This window comes from Gossypium hirsutum, chromosome A04, assembly GCF_007990345.1.
Source record: "Gossypium hirsutum isolate 1008001.06 chromosome A04, Gossypium_hirsutum_v2.1, whole genome shotgun sequence".
Taxonomy (NCBI): domain Eukaryota; kingdom Viridiplantae; phylum Streptophyta; class Magnoliopsida; order Malvales; family Malvaceae; genus Gossypium; species Gossypium hirsutum.
The window spans coordinates 65,740,842-65,753,512 of record NC_053427.1 but is presented as its reverse complement, the minus strand read 5'-3'; the positions used below and the strand labels follow the sequence as shown (position 1 = coordinate 65,753,512).

The 12,671-nt window shown below is 35.5% G+C and overlaps 1 non-coding gene across 1 annotated transcript; it reads right to left on the bottom strand.

Moving 5' to 3' along the window:
• Positions 1-8,971: 8,971 nt before the first annotated feature.
• On the bottom strand, positions 8,972-9,078 carry LOC121228649 (small nucleolar RNA R71). The gene has a single exon (XR_005926225.1). It is a non-coding gene; the product is annotated as a small nucleolar RNA R71 (small nucleolar RNA).
• Between the last annotated feature and the right edge of the window lie 3,593 nt (positions 9,079-12,671).

The window sequence follows — 12,671 nt, the reverse complement described above, 5'->3', positions numbered from 1 at the left end:
ACCTTTTTATTTGGATTTGTCCTTTACTTCTCTTTTAGTTATTCCTTTGTTTTTTTATATAAGCATCATTATTTATTTATCCTTTCAGTTTTATAAAATAATTTATTTTAATATTTTATTTAATTTTTCACTCTTTTTAATTTTTAAAGTTATATTATTTGTCAAATCAACTTAAAATAAATCGAAAAGTCAAAATGTATTAATTTTACTAATGTGACATTCACGTGCGCACCACGACAGTAATTAATTAATTTTTAAAATTAAAAAATATTAAAAATATTAAAAATTTAATATCTTTTAATAGTTTTAATATTTTTTAAATTAATTTTAAAATTTTAAAATTAATTAATTACTAATATGATATCCAAATGATAATTCACATGTATGCCAGATAAAAAAAAATTAGTAGACGCTAACTTTTATCCATTTTGGAGTGATTTGATAAATAACCCAAGTTTAAAAAATAAAAAAATTAAAAATTAAATAGAGAACTAAAATATATTTTTTTAAATAGAAGACCAAATAAATCATTATAATGAATATGTCAATGTACTATTTAACCCAAAACATGTTTTTAACCTAGGGTTTCTAATGATAGAACACTTTAACTCGAAAATTTCCTCACCAAAGTTCCTCATCAATAATTTTAAGGTTCTAATCATTTTCATGATGACTATTACAATACATGAAAGTGGAACACCAAGGGAGTTGACTTCCAACTTTATCAAGCTTGATTAGTTTGACGGTGACAATTTCCGACGATGGCAAAAAAAAGATGCACTTCTTCCTTTCAACTTTGAAGATTGCTTATGTTTTGGATACTCCAAGACCGGAAGAGAGTGGAAATGAATCTGTTGTTACAACTCGAGAGAGGCAAAAATGGGACAATGTCATTTACATGTGCATAGGCCACATATTGAATGGTTTATCCGATGGTTTGTTCGACACCAACCAAAACGAGGTCACTGCTAAGGAACAATGGGACAAATTGGAGACAAGATATATGATCGAATATGCTAAAAGTAAGAAATTTCTTGTTAGTTGTTTCAATAATTATCAAATGATTGGTGGTCGTTATGTTATGGAGCAATTTTGCTATATTGAAAAAATGTTGAATTAGTTTAAGCAATATGATATGAAAATGGATGAAATGATTGTTGTATTCTAATAGTCCGATTTTTAGTGGTATCGAAAATGGAGGTTTTGGAATCCCATTTCTGATATCTGAGTCCATAAATATTAAATATTTACAAGATTAGTATTAAAGTTTGTCCTTTAATTTTGTTGAATTGATAGTTAATTAAGGTATAATGACTAAATTGTAAAAGTCTTATTACTATAGACTCTTAAATAGATAGGGAATCAAAATGGTAAATAAACCATTCTAAATCTTTAAAGGTGGTGGATGACATGAAAACCATTAACTTTGGTTAATTTATAATTAGACTTTAATTAATTAAGGTTTAAAGTAAATAAAGCTTTAATCTAAGTATAAGCAATAAAACATAAAGTGGTCATATTTTATTTATTTCTTCTCCACCAAATGAACATAAAAGAAAACCTGAAGCCATGTTTGAAAGCTCAAAACTATAAAAGGAAACCTGAAGCCATATTTGAAAGCTCAAAACTATTTAGTCCTTAATTTTAAGGTAGTTTCAAGTCATTTTCTTGTAATTTTTTTTATGCTTTTTAGGTATTGGGAGCTTGATTTAGCTAGCCCATGTACTAATTTGTAAAACTGTTAAATTTTCTAAAAGTTGTCATTGATGAGTTCTTAAAGAAATTGGTGTTAAATTGATAGATTTTAAGTTTAGACATGAAAAAGGACTAGATTGTAAAGTGTAAATTGTTAGTTTTGTTCATAAGCACTAAAGTATATAAATTTCGAAATTGAAGTGAAATTTTTATGATATTAGATAATAGAGGATCATAGAAGGATGTAATTGAAATTAGTTTTGAAACCGAAGCTCAAAATTAAAAGTTATAACAATTTCGATTTTAGGTACTAAATTGCATAAAATGAGAAACTTTAGGGACATTCAAAAAATGAAATCAAACTAGTTCATGCATATTATGTGATGATATAAAATAGTTTGATGTTGATAAATCAATTTGAATAATTGTATAGATTGGAAATTAAACCAAACCGAGGATAATTGGGGAAAAGGTAAAATTGTTGATTAGCCCTTGAAGATTAGGTTGTTTGTTGTTTGTTGTTTTGACTAGGTAAGTTTTTTATTTTGACCAGGTAAGTTCATGTGGTATAATTGTATTTAGATTGTTATATACTTGAATTATGAATATGTGTATGTTTGGTGGAAATTTGGATTGTTTGTGATTTGGTACAAGACGTGAGAATTTGACTAAATTGAAAAGATATGATATGTATATATGTGTTGAAAATGCCTGGATGAGCATAGTAAAGGTTTCGTACATAGTTGTATGGATTGATTACAAATGATTACAGAGATCCAGCATTTGTTGCAGACTTGAAGATACATGTAACACATGTTTAACCTGGATTGGTAACCTGATGTTGTTTTAAATGTTTAGCTTGGACTGGTAACCTGACATGAGTATGTATTCAGCTCAGATGAGCAATTATTGTACCGGAAATACCTGTGTAACCGAATCCATTTAATAGAGTTCATCGGGCTAAGTATCTAATGAAAAGGAAAACTTGAAATGAATTAACATGAGATTGATGTTTAAATGAATAGATGTGAAATTGAATAAAAGCATGATATTGAAATATTGATTCGAAAATGAATTGAATTGGTGTATGTTTAAATGACATTATGGTTGATTATATGTTATCTCACCTTGTTGTTGTGCCTTGCCATGTTAGGTAAACTTTGCCAAGCTAATTAGTTTGTTATGTTTTATTGTAAGATAAGGTAAGTTTCTTGTTTAAATACCTATAAACTTACTAAGCATTGTATATGCTTACCCTTTTATTTCTCTTCCCTTGTAGACTATCAACTTGCGAAACGTGTCTATTGGATCATCGAGAAGCTCACACTATCCCGTTATTGATACGATAGCTTTTCAATCATTTTAAAAGATGGTTTTGTGGCATGTACATATGTGTTTGTATATGTTAACTTGAAAAGATAAGTTTTAGCTTGAAACATTTATAGTGCTTGATTTTGGTAAGGATAAAGCCTACATGAAATGAAATATTTTTGGTAATGTGAATAAGTTATGTATGGCATTTAAATGAGCATGGTTGAACATAAATTGCAAAGATGAGAAGTTGATTGTTGAATGCTTAGTTGGTTAGATAAATGCTTATAGTTGAACAATTTAAAATGGTATGATTTGTGCTAAAATGAAGCTATAATGAACTAGTTGATTAGAAATGATTCAATGGTTTGTTTTGGCATGTCTTTTGTAGGGTTGATTCAATTTAAAATAGTGAATTGTTGAGTTGAATGTGTAAGTTTGAGAAAATCTTAGAAATAGGTACCAAATGGTATTTTACCTAAAACATGGATTTAGTGGACTGTTTTCGATATCGCGATACCACATCCTAGGTATCACGATACCCACTTGTCATGTTTTGTGAACTTTGCAATTTGTTCCTCAATTTAGGAAGTTTGGCTACTGTCTTCGAGATCATGATACCAAGCCTTGGATATCGCAATACCCAATTGACATATTTTGATGTTTGGAACCTTTCTTTGGGATGCGATACCAAGCTTTGGATATCGTGATACCCTCTTTTCACATTTTTTAAATTTTCAGTTTAGTCCTAATTCGACCTCGAGATTGTAATACCTCTAACTTGTACCCGTCACTGAAATAGGGTTTCAGAGCATTACCAGAACATTCAGAACATTTTTCCATTAATCTACATAAATTACTATTCATTTATTGAAATCATGCATAACGTCCCTTGATCAGGTCCTCGAGGCCTAATACGAGCATTAGAATCGAATAAGGAATTAATCGGGACCTCTAAAAATTTTTTGCAAAATTATAAAATTTTTCCAAGGTGCAGGGCTCACACACCCGTGTGGTCCAAGGGACACGCCCGTGTTGGAGGTCGTGCTCGACCTCGTGTAACTCTCTGACTTGCACACACGGCCATGCCACAGGCCCGAGTACTAGGACGTGTAGTTAATTAATTCAATTTGAAATTAGGTGCAGGTTTCACACGGCCAAATACATGTCCGTGTTTTGGGCCGTGTGGCACACACGACTGAGACACAAGCCCGTGCCTCTGCCTGTGTGCCCAATTCTGAGCATTCTGTTTCTCAAAATTTAAGTGCAGGGGACACACGGCCTAAACACATGCCCATGTTACCAAGCCGTGTGTTGCACACGGTCTAGACACATGCCCGTGTGTCTGCTCGTATGGACAAAATAAAGTCATTCCTAGCTTCATTTCTCACCCAAAACTTCACCCAATACCTGCACTTGAAACACACAACCAATACCAACCAATCCAAGCATTCAACTTGAGTAAATTTCATCATTCACAAGGCATATCACAACAAGCATATTACAACCCTACCTTAGTTTAACTTAGGAATTCACAATATTGATCACATATTCTTAACATAACACATGGTATATATATATCATAAAAATCCACTTAGTCATACCAAAATAAACCATTACTAGCCATTCCAATAGCTAGGTTACAAAATAACATTTCAAGCCACTATTGACCAAGTTGTTCTATACATGCCATTATACCAAAATGATTTTACTAAGTATACCCAAAATGACTAGTTGACAGTGTGACGATGCTTCAGTGATCTCTAACCCTCACGAGCTTTCGAGCACTACAAAACAGGGGAAAAATAAACGGAGTAAGCATTACATGCTTAGTAAGTTCGTATAACATAAACTAAACTTACCAATCCCGTTTATCAAATCTAAGCATACAATAACAAGTTTTCCATCGATTTGGCTAAATTGCATAAACACATGTATTTAATCAAACATTTTAGTCACCGAAAACTTCATATCAATCAAGTAACATAGATGAGCTCATCAAGCAATATTCTTTCAAGTCATTATCATTTCATCTCAAGATTTTCATGCCATGTCTAGAGTTATATGTCCGTTGAATTATTGAATTTCGATGGATGCTTAAGTAGTACACTTGAAGTGTACGATTCAATTATCCGTCAATTTCTTATTCAAGGGTACCCATTAGGGCACTTAACCAAGAAACACTCTCTCGAGCCACTTATTGTATAATAAGATTACCATCTAGGCTAAATCCTTTATATAATATAAGTTCAAAAGAGCTCGATTAAGATTACCAGTCCAGGCTAAACCCTAATCATAACTATGCTCGAGAGGTATTATATCGGGATTACCCGTCCGAGCTAAATCCTTTCATAACAAGGTCAATGGGATTACTTATTCGAGCTAAATCTTGTTTGCAACAAATGCAAGACCTTACTAGTTTCGGGAAAGGGCATATAATCATCGAAATTCAATATTCAATCGGGACTTAACCCTTTATCACCATTTCAAGCATGTATCAAAATTTCCATCATAGCATACAAGTAATGTACAGAAATATAAGTCATATTCCATACAACACAACATTCAATTTAACATATTTACATGCCGGATTAAGTTACACGAACTTATTTTGACACTTGTTCACATAAAAAGTCTACTGATCTGAAACCTTTTCTTTTCCTCGATCTAACCTCGAATTAGTGTTGCCCGGATCTAATTAGGCCTTGAAAGTTTCTTTTCTCTCTCCTAGGGTTTCCATGTGCTTTAGGTTGAAGATGACATAAAATAAGATGATTTCTTTTATCATCTTCTTAATTAATTAAGTGTTTTGCTATTTCCAATTTAGTCATTGAACTTTTCTAATTTTTCCATGGATGAGTCATCAAGAAAAATCTACATACTTTTCTTAATGGTCTAATTACCATATAAGGTGTAACGACCCGATTTTGGGCCGTGTAGGAACAGTGGTTTCAGGACCACAAATTTGAAGTCAGAGTAATTATTTTATTATTAATATAGAGTCATAGCATGTTTATATTAGTGCATGAAAAATTTGGTGAGCTAATTTTAACGTTTGTGAGCCCAATTGCGGAAAAGGACTAAATCGCATAAAGTGCAAAAGTCCTAATTGGATAGCTAAAGTTATTAAAGAATCAAAATTGAGGGATTTTAAAGGCCAATTAGACCCTTTTAAAGGAGTATAGGCGGCCATAGAGTCATAGAGGAGACAAAATTTTAAAAATTGGTGGGTTAGGTGGATTGTTTTGACTAAAATAGAAATAAATAAAAGAAGGATGATATCATCCCTTTTCATATTCTTCCTCCACTGAAATTTTCAGAAAAGAATGGGGTTTTAAGAGATTGAAATTTCAGCAACTTTAAGTCTTGACAAGTAAGCGATCCTAATGGTTTTTCTTAAATATTTTTGTACTTTTGAGACCCTTGAAGCATGAGCTTTCAGATGAGGGTACTATTTTGCAAAATGATTAAGAGTATAGGGTTTTTCCATGAAAGGATTTTTGATGTTTGCTGAGTTTTTATGGAATAAAAATGAGTCTTGGGTGTCTTATAAACAACTTTTGTGAAAGATGCTAGCATGAGAACACCTAAAAGGACTAATGTGCATAAGTTGAAAAATAGATAATAAATGTGTGAAATAGTGAGAATTTGGAGTTGCTATATGAGTCAAAGAGGTTCGGCTAGTCTTGAGAAATAAATAAATTCGATAAAAATTGATTTTCGAGCCTAGTGGTAAAATAGCCATTTTGACAAAATCTAGGGGCAAAATGGTTATTTTACCAAAGATGCGAATTTTCGATTTCTTAATTCTAATTAGTGACTAAATAAGTGTATTTTATTATTATAGATCAGGAATTACCGAATCCGAACCTAGATGATAAACTGTAATTTATACATGTTTTTATCCCATGCTTAGCACATTTATGGATGGTTTCTCCTTAGATTTGGTGAATTCGATACTCCTAATTCTTTAATTTCATGTTTATACTTAGGTGAGCATAGGAGAGTAAAAAGAGTGAGAAACGGCCCAAAAATGGAGAAAATGGACCCACATGGGAAATCAACATGGCCTGGACTTCCTCATACGGGCGTATCATACGGCCGTGTCCCTTTGGTAGGATCGAAGCACGACTTACACGGGTAGACTATACGCCCGTGCCTATTCAACATCCTTGACCATGGGCTGGAGTAATCATACACGGGCGTGTCACATGGACGTGTCCCTGCCGAGCCCAAGTATAACCCTATTTGGAAAAGGCCAATTTTGAGGGCCCTTAGGCATTCTAAAGCCTATTTAAACACCTGAGGAGGAACTTAGGAAGGGGGACGTAGAGTGGGAGGAAGAAATTACTCAAGGAAAGCTGATTGGTCCATCTCAGAAGCCAGATTCATCATTAAGATTGAATATCTCCCTTTAGTTTCCATTCAAAGGTTTTGGGTTTTCTTTATATTTTGTATTCATTATTCTTTTGAGATATTTTCTTCTACAATTATGAACTAAACCCCTAAATACCTAAGGGGAATGAAACCTAAGACGGATCTTGTTATTATTATCTAAATTATATGATAAATATTTGACTTGTTCTTAATCATGTGTTCTTAATTCTTGTTTTAATATTCCAGGATATTGATTCGAGTTAATGCTCTTATTCAGAGGAGGAATAGACCTTGTCTAAGAGTAAATTTTTCATAATTAAGCGGAGTTGATTGCACGCCTAGAGATAGGGTGATAAGATTTTGTCGAATTAGGGTGAAACCTAATAAGTGGATCCATAGATCGAGTTAATGCAACACCAGGTGTTAATTACAAAGAGATTTTAATTAATCAACCTAGGGTTAGATGTTATTAGTCTCGAGAGAGATAATAATATAACTTAGGGATTTTTACGAATCAAGTCAAATGAATAAATCGTCTGATTCAGAGTCAAATAACAAGTGAAGTTTAGGTGGATTTTTTCTTGTGTATTGTCTTAATCAATCGAATCTTCCCAAAAGCTTTTCCCCAATTTCTCTCTGTGCACTCTTAGTTTAGTTAATTAATTTAGATAAACAAATCCCTTAATTTTTAGGCTAGATAATAAAAAGAAAGTAATTACTAGTACTTTTGATTCTTTTGGGTTTGACAATTCGGTCTTGCTAAAGCTATAATACTGTTCAATAGGTACACTTGCCTTCATCGTGATAATAGTTAGTTTTAAGAACACTTAATTATAAATTTTTAAAACCTGTCACGAATATCGCGTATCAAGTTTTTGGCGCCGTTGTCAGGGAACTAGGATATTAGGAACACTCGATTTTTATTACTTTAGCCATTCTACTTTATTTGCAATTTAAATTTTTATTTTCTTTTCTAATTTTTCTTTTATTCGTTCCTGGAAGGTTTTTATAGTGTATGACTAGAAGAAACTCGTCGAGACCATTACTGTTTGATAGTGAGATCGATCGCATAGTTCACAGAAATCGAAGAGAAATAAGGCGAAGCTGAAGATACACAGAGGAAGAGCAAGAGGACGATATTTCAACCACAACCGAGGAGATGGCTGAAAGCCAAGAAAATCCGCTACCTTCTGCGATTTCTGTTAATCAGAATCCTGCTCCGTGCACTATGTCTGATTATGCTAAACCTTCTTTAACAGGAACCGAATCGAGCATAGTTAAACCTGCTATAGCTGCAAATACTTTTGAACTGAAACCTAACACCATTCAAATGATCCAACAATTTGTTCAGTTTGATGGTTTGCAGGACGAAGATCCCAACACTCACTTGGCAAACTTTTTGGAACTATGTGATACATTTAAAATTAATGGAGTTTCTGATGACACCATTCACCTTCGGTTATTCCCTTTTTCATTGAAAAACAAAGCTAATCAGTGGTTGAATTTATTACCATGAAGGTCAATCACTACTTGGGAACAAATGACTGAAAAGTTTTTATTAAAATATTTTCTGCCGGCTAAAACGGCTAAATTACGTAATGTTATCTCTTCTTTTATGTAGATGAATTTAGAAACACTCTACGATGCATGGGAGAAATATAAGGACCTCTTGAGAAGATGCCCTCACCATGGGTTACCACTCTGGCTACAGGTTCAAACGTTTCATGATAGCCTGAATCCTTCGACTCGACAAATGGTTGACGCAGCCGCTGGTGGGACTATCAATAATAAAACACCTGAAGATGCTTATGAATTTATAGAAGAGATGTCACTGAATAATTATAAGTAGCAAGTCACGAGGATAAAGTAAACAAAAGCAGCCGGCGTTTATAACATTGATTCAGTCACCATGCTCTCTAATCAGGTAGAACTCTTTAATAAGAAAATTAATGGTTTTCTTAGTTCTTCACAGGTTCACCCAGTAATGCAGTGCGAAGCAAGTGGAGGTGGATTGAGCAATCTAGAATACCCACCCTATGGCTACAATATGGAGAATGAGCAGTTAAATTACATGGTTAATAATCCTCGATCTCAAAATGATCTTTATAGTAATACTTACAATGCAGGTTTGAGGGAGCCACCCAAATTTCTCATGGGGAGGCTAAGGGAACCAGCGACCACCACTACCTCCAGGCTTCCAACAACCACCCTACCAACAAGAGAAAAAGCCGAAACTTGAGGAGATGCTAACAAAATTCATCTCGGTGTTAGAAACTCATTTTTAGAATACCAAGACAACACTTAAAAATCAACAAGCATCGATCCAAGGGCTTGAAACTCAGATAGGTCAACTCGCTAAATTGATATCTGAACGACCACAAGGTAGCCTGCTGAGTAACACTGAATCTAACCCAAGGGGGCAAATCAATGCAATTACCATTCAAGATGAGGAAGGGTTAGTTACACCTGAACCAGAACAGAGGCTAGAAATTGTGGTAAGTAAAGGTAAGGGTGAGGTGGACCACAATGACCAGAAACCAGTAAGTAAAGAGTACAAACCTCGTGTGCCATACCCAAATGCGACAAGAAAAGACCGCACAGAAGAATAATTCGGTAAATTCCTTAAATTATTAAAGAATTTACATATTAACTTACCGTTTATTAAAGCTCTTTCGCAGATGCCAAACGCAGTCAAATTCTTAAAGGAGCTTTTAACAAATAAGCGGAAGTTGGATGAGGCGTCGCATGTAGAACTAAATGCGGTTTGCTCAGCCATACTACAGAATAAGCTGGCCAACAAATTAAAAGGTCCAGGGAGTTTTACGATTCCCTGTTTAATTGGTAACCTAGATGTTAATAATGCTTTGGCTGATTTAGGGACTAGTATCAATGTCATGCCTTATAAAATGTTTAAACAACTAGGTCTTGGGAAACCCAAACAATCTAAGATGAGTATTCAATTAGTCGATAAAACAATCAGATTTCCTAGGGGGATTATTGAAGATGTACTCATTAAAATTGACAAATTTATATTGCCAGTTGATTTCATTGTTCTAGACATAAAAGAGGATAGTAACGTTCCTTTAATTTTAGGGAGGCCCTTTTTAGCAACCGCTAGAACAATAATTGATGTTGGCACAGGTGAACTCACACTTCGTGTGGGAGACGAAACAATCACCCTTCAATCTCGTAATTTGGGTAACACATCGAAAATTGAAGGTGGTTGTATAAATCATTCTACTAAAACTGACCATGTGGTGCAACCTACTTTGCAAGAAATAAGTTTGAAGAACCTACACGAGTCATGTGCAAGCAACAACAAAGGACCTATCTATGAAGAACGAAGGCTACAAATCGAGGAATTAGATGAATAGCGGATACAAAAATCGAGAACACCCGATAAACCGAAACCCAGCTAGGACGAGCTCAATACATCACCAAATCAACTTAAGGTTGGAGGCAAAGTACTACTAGATGTAGCAGATCCTCGTATTACCACTTCTGAACCTAATGAAGAAAGTCCTCTCACGTTACTCAGTATTTTCCCATATGCTACAGTCGAGGTAATTCACCCCAAATTTGAAACTTTTAAGATAAACAATACTCGTCTTAAACCTTATATTGATAAAGTTGATAGTAGGAACGAAGAGTGTAAACTCCTCGAGCCACCATGATCACACACCAGAGAGGTAAGTCAAGTTTAATTCTAGTTTTTCACATCTAACCTACTAACTGAGTCTTGAAACACAGGGTTTTCCCATCCACACGGCCAGGCACACGGGCGTGCCTTAGGCCGTGCACAGACCATAGGAGGAGACACGGCCGTGTGAAAACAGGGTAAAAAATTTTCCCCAACACGAGATGCGATAAGTCACCACGGCCGTGTGATAAGACCATGGGCAAAACTTCCAAACCAATACAGGCGTGCGACACGCCCGTGTTTTGTAACCATGGGCGAACCTGTCAATTTAGCACGGGCATTCGACACACCCGTGCCCAGCCCCCGTGGTCGACACTGACAAACTAACACTGGCGTGGGCTATCATACACGGGCGTAGAGAAGCGAACGAAGCAAGACACGTCTGTACGATAGGGCCGTGTGCACCCACACGCCCAAGGAACATGGGCGTGGGGCGAAAGTCAGACCCGCCTAAATTTAAAAATCACGAAACACACAGGCAAAAATTAGGGCACACGGGCGTGCCCCACGGTCGTGTACCCCAAAATCTATATAAACCCCTCAGTATTCATCATCCCCCTCCCCAAAAATCCTTAACCCTAGCCGTTGCAACTCCACACGCCCTACCTGCCACGCCCGTGCGCCGCCTACAACAGTGTTTCCGACGACCCAAGCTTCTCCCTTTTGCGTTTGTTTACTTTTTTCACTCTATTTTCTTTAAATATTTTGCCTATTTCATGATTTCTCTGATCCATTTGACTATCTTAAGTGAATGTTCATAGTAGAATAATAATACTCATGCTTGTCATTAAAGAATATTGCCATTTTTCATACTACATTCATCCATTTTTCTCGTTTCCATGGATTTTATGCTTATCCACATGCATTCATGCATTAGATATTCCCGTAGCATTATTCTCATAGTCCTATTTTAATAACTTAATATATTTGCTTTAGTTGTTTTAGTTTTGTTTACTTCATCTAGTACGTGAGTCTCATGAAATATTCCTATTTAGTTTTGTTTTCTATGCTATTCTTGGGACATATTGGTTGAACTTTGACTTTTCAATACAGATATACAATGTCATCCTCACGTGGTAAGAAGACTGTTGTCCCCGCCTCGAAGAAGAGGAAAGGAGCAGTGTCATCTTCAGGTCCTACCGCTGAGATTCGTCACCCTTTCCTTGAGTTCCCCTTGCGACCTTAGGAGGAGCTATTTCAGACATTACGGGCCCGACCCCTAGGTGTGGGCCGCTGCATTGACTGGGCCGTACTTGAACAGATTCAATTAGCTGACGCGGTCTGATCCCTCTTGACGACTAACCCGTGGGGGATTTTGAGATCATCGAGCCGATGTATCTCGAGCTCATATTGGAACTCTACTCGACGTTCCATCTTCAGACCGTTATGACCAACTTCGATGATCTTGGAACGGTCCAGTTTAGCCTTGGTGGTCTAGTGTGCCAATTGAGCGTACTCGAGTTCGGGATTGCACTAGGGCTGGTCACGGAAGAGTTCATGGACGAAAATGAACTCGACCCCCTCAACCGCCACATCCACTACTCTTCCTCAAAATGCTGGAAGTACCTCGTACCTGCCTCGGCCACCT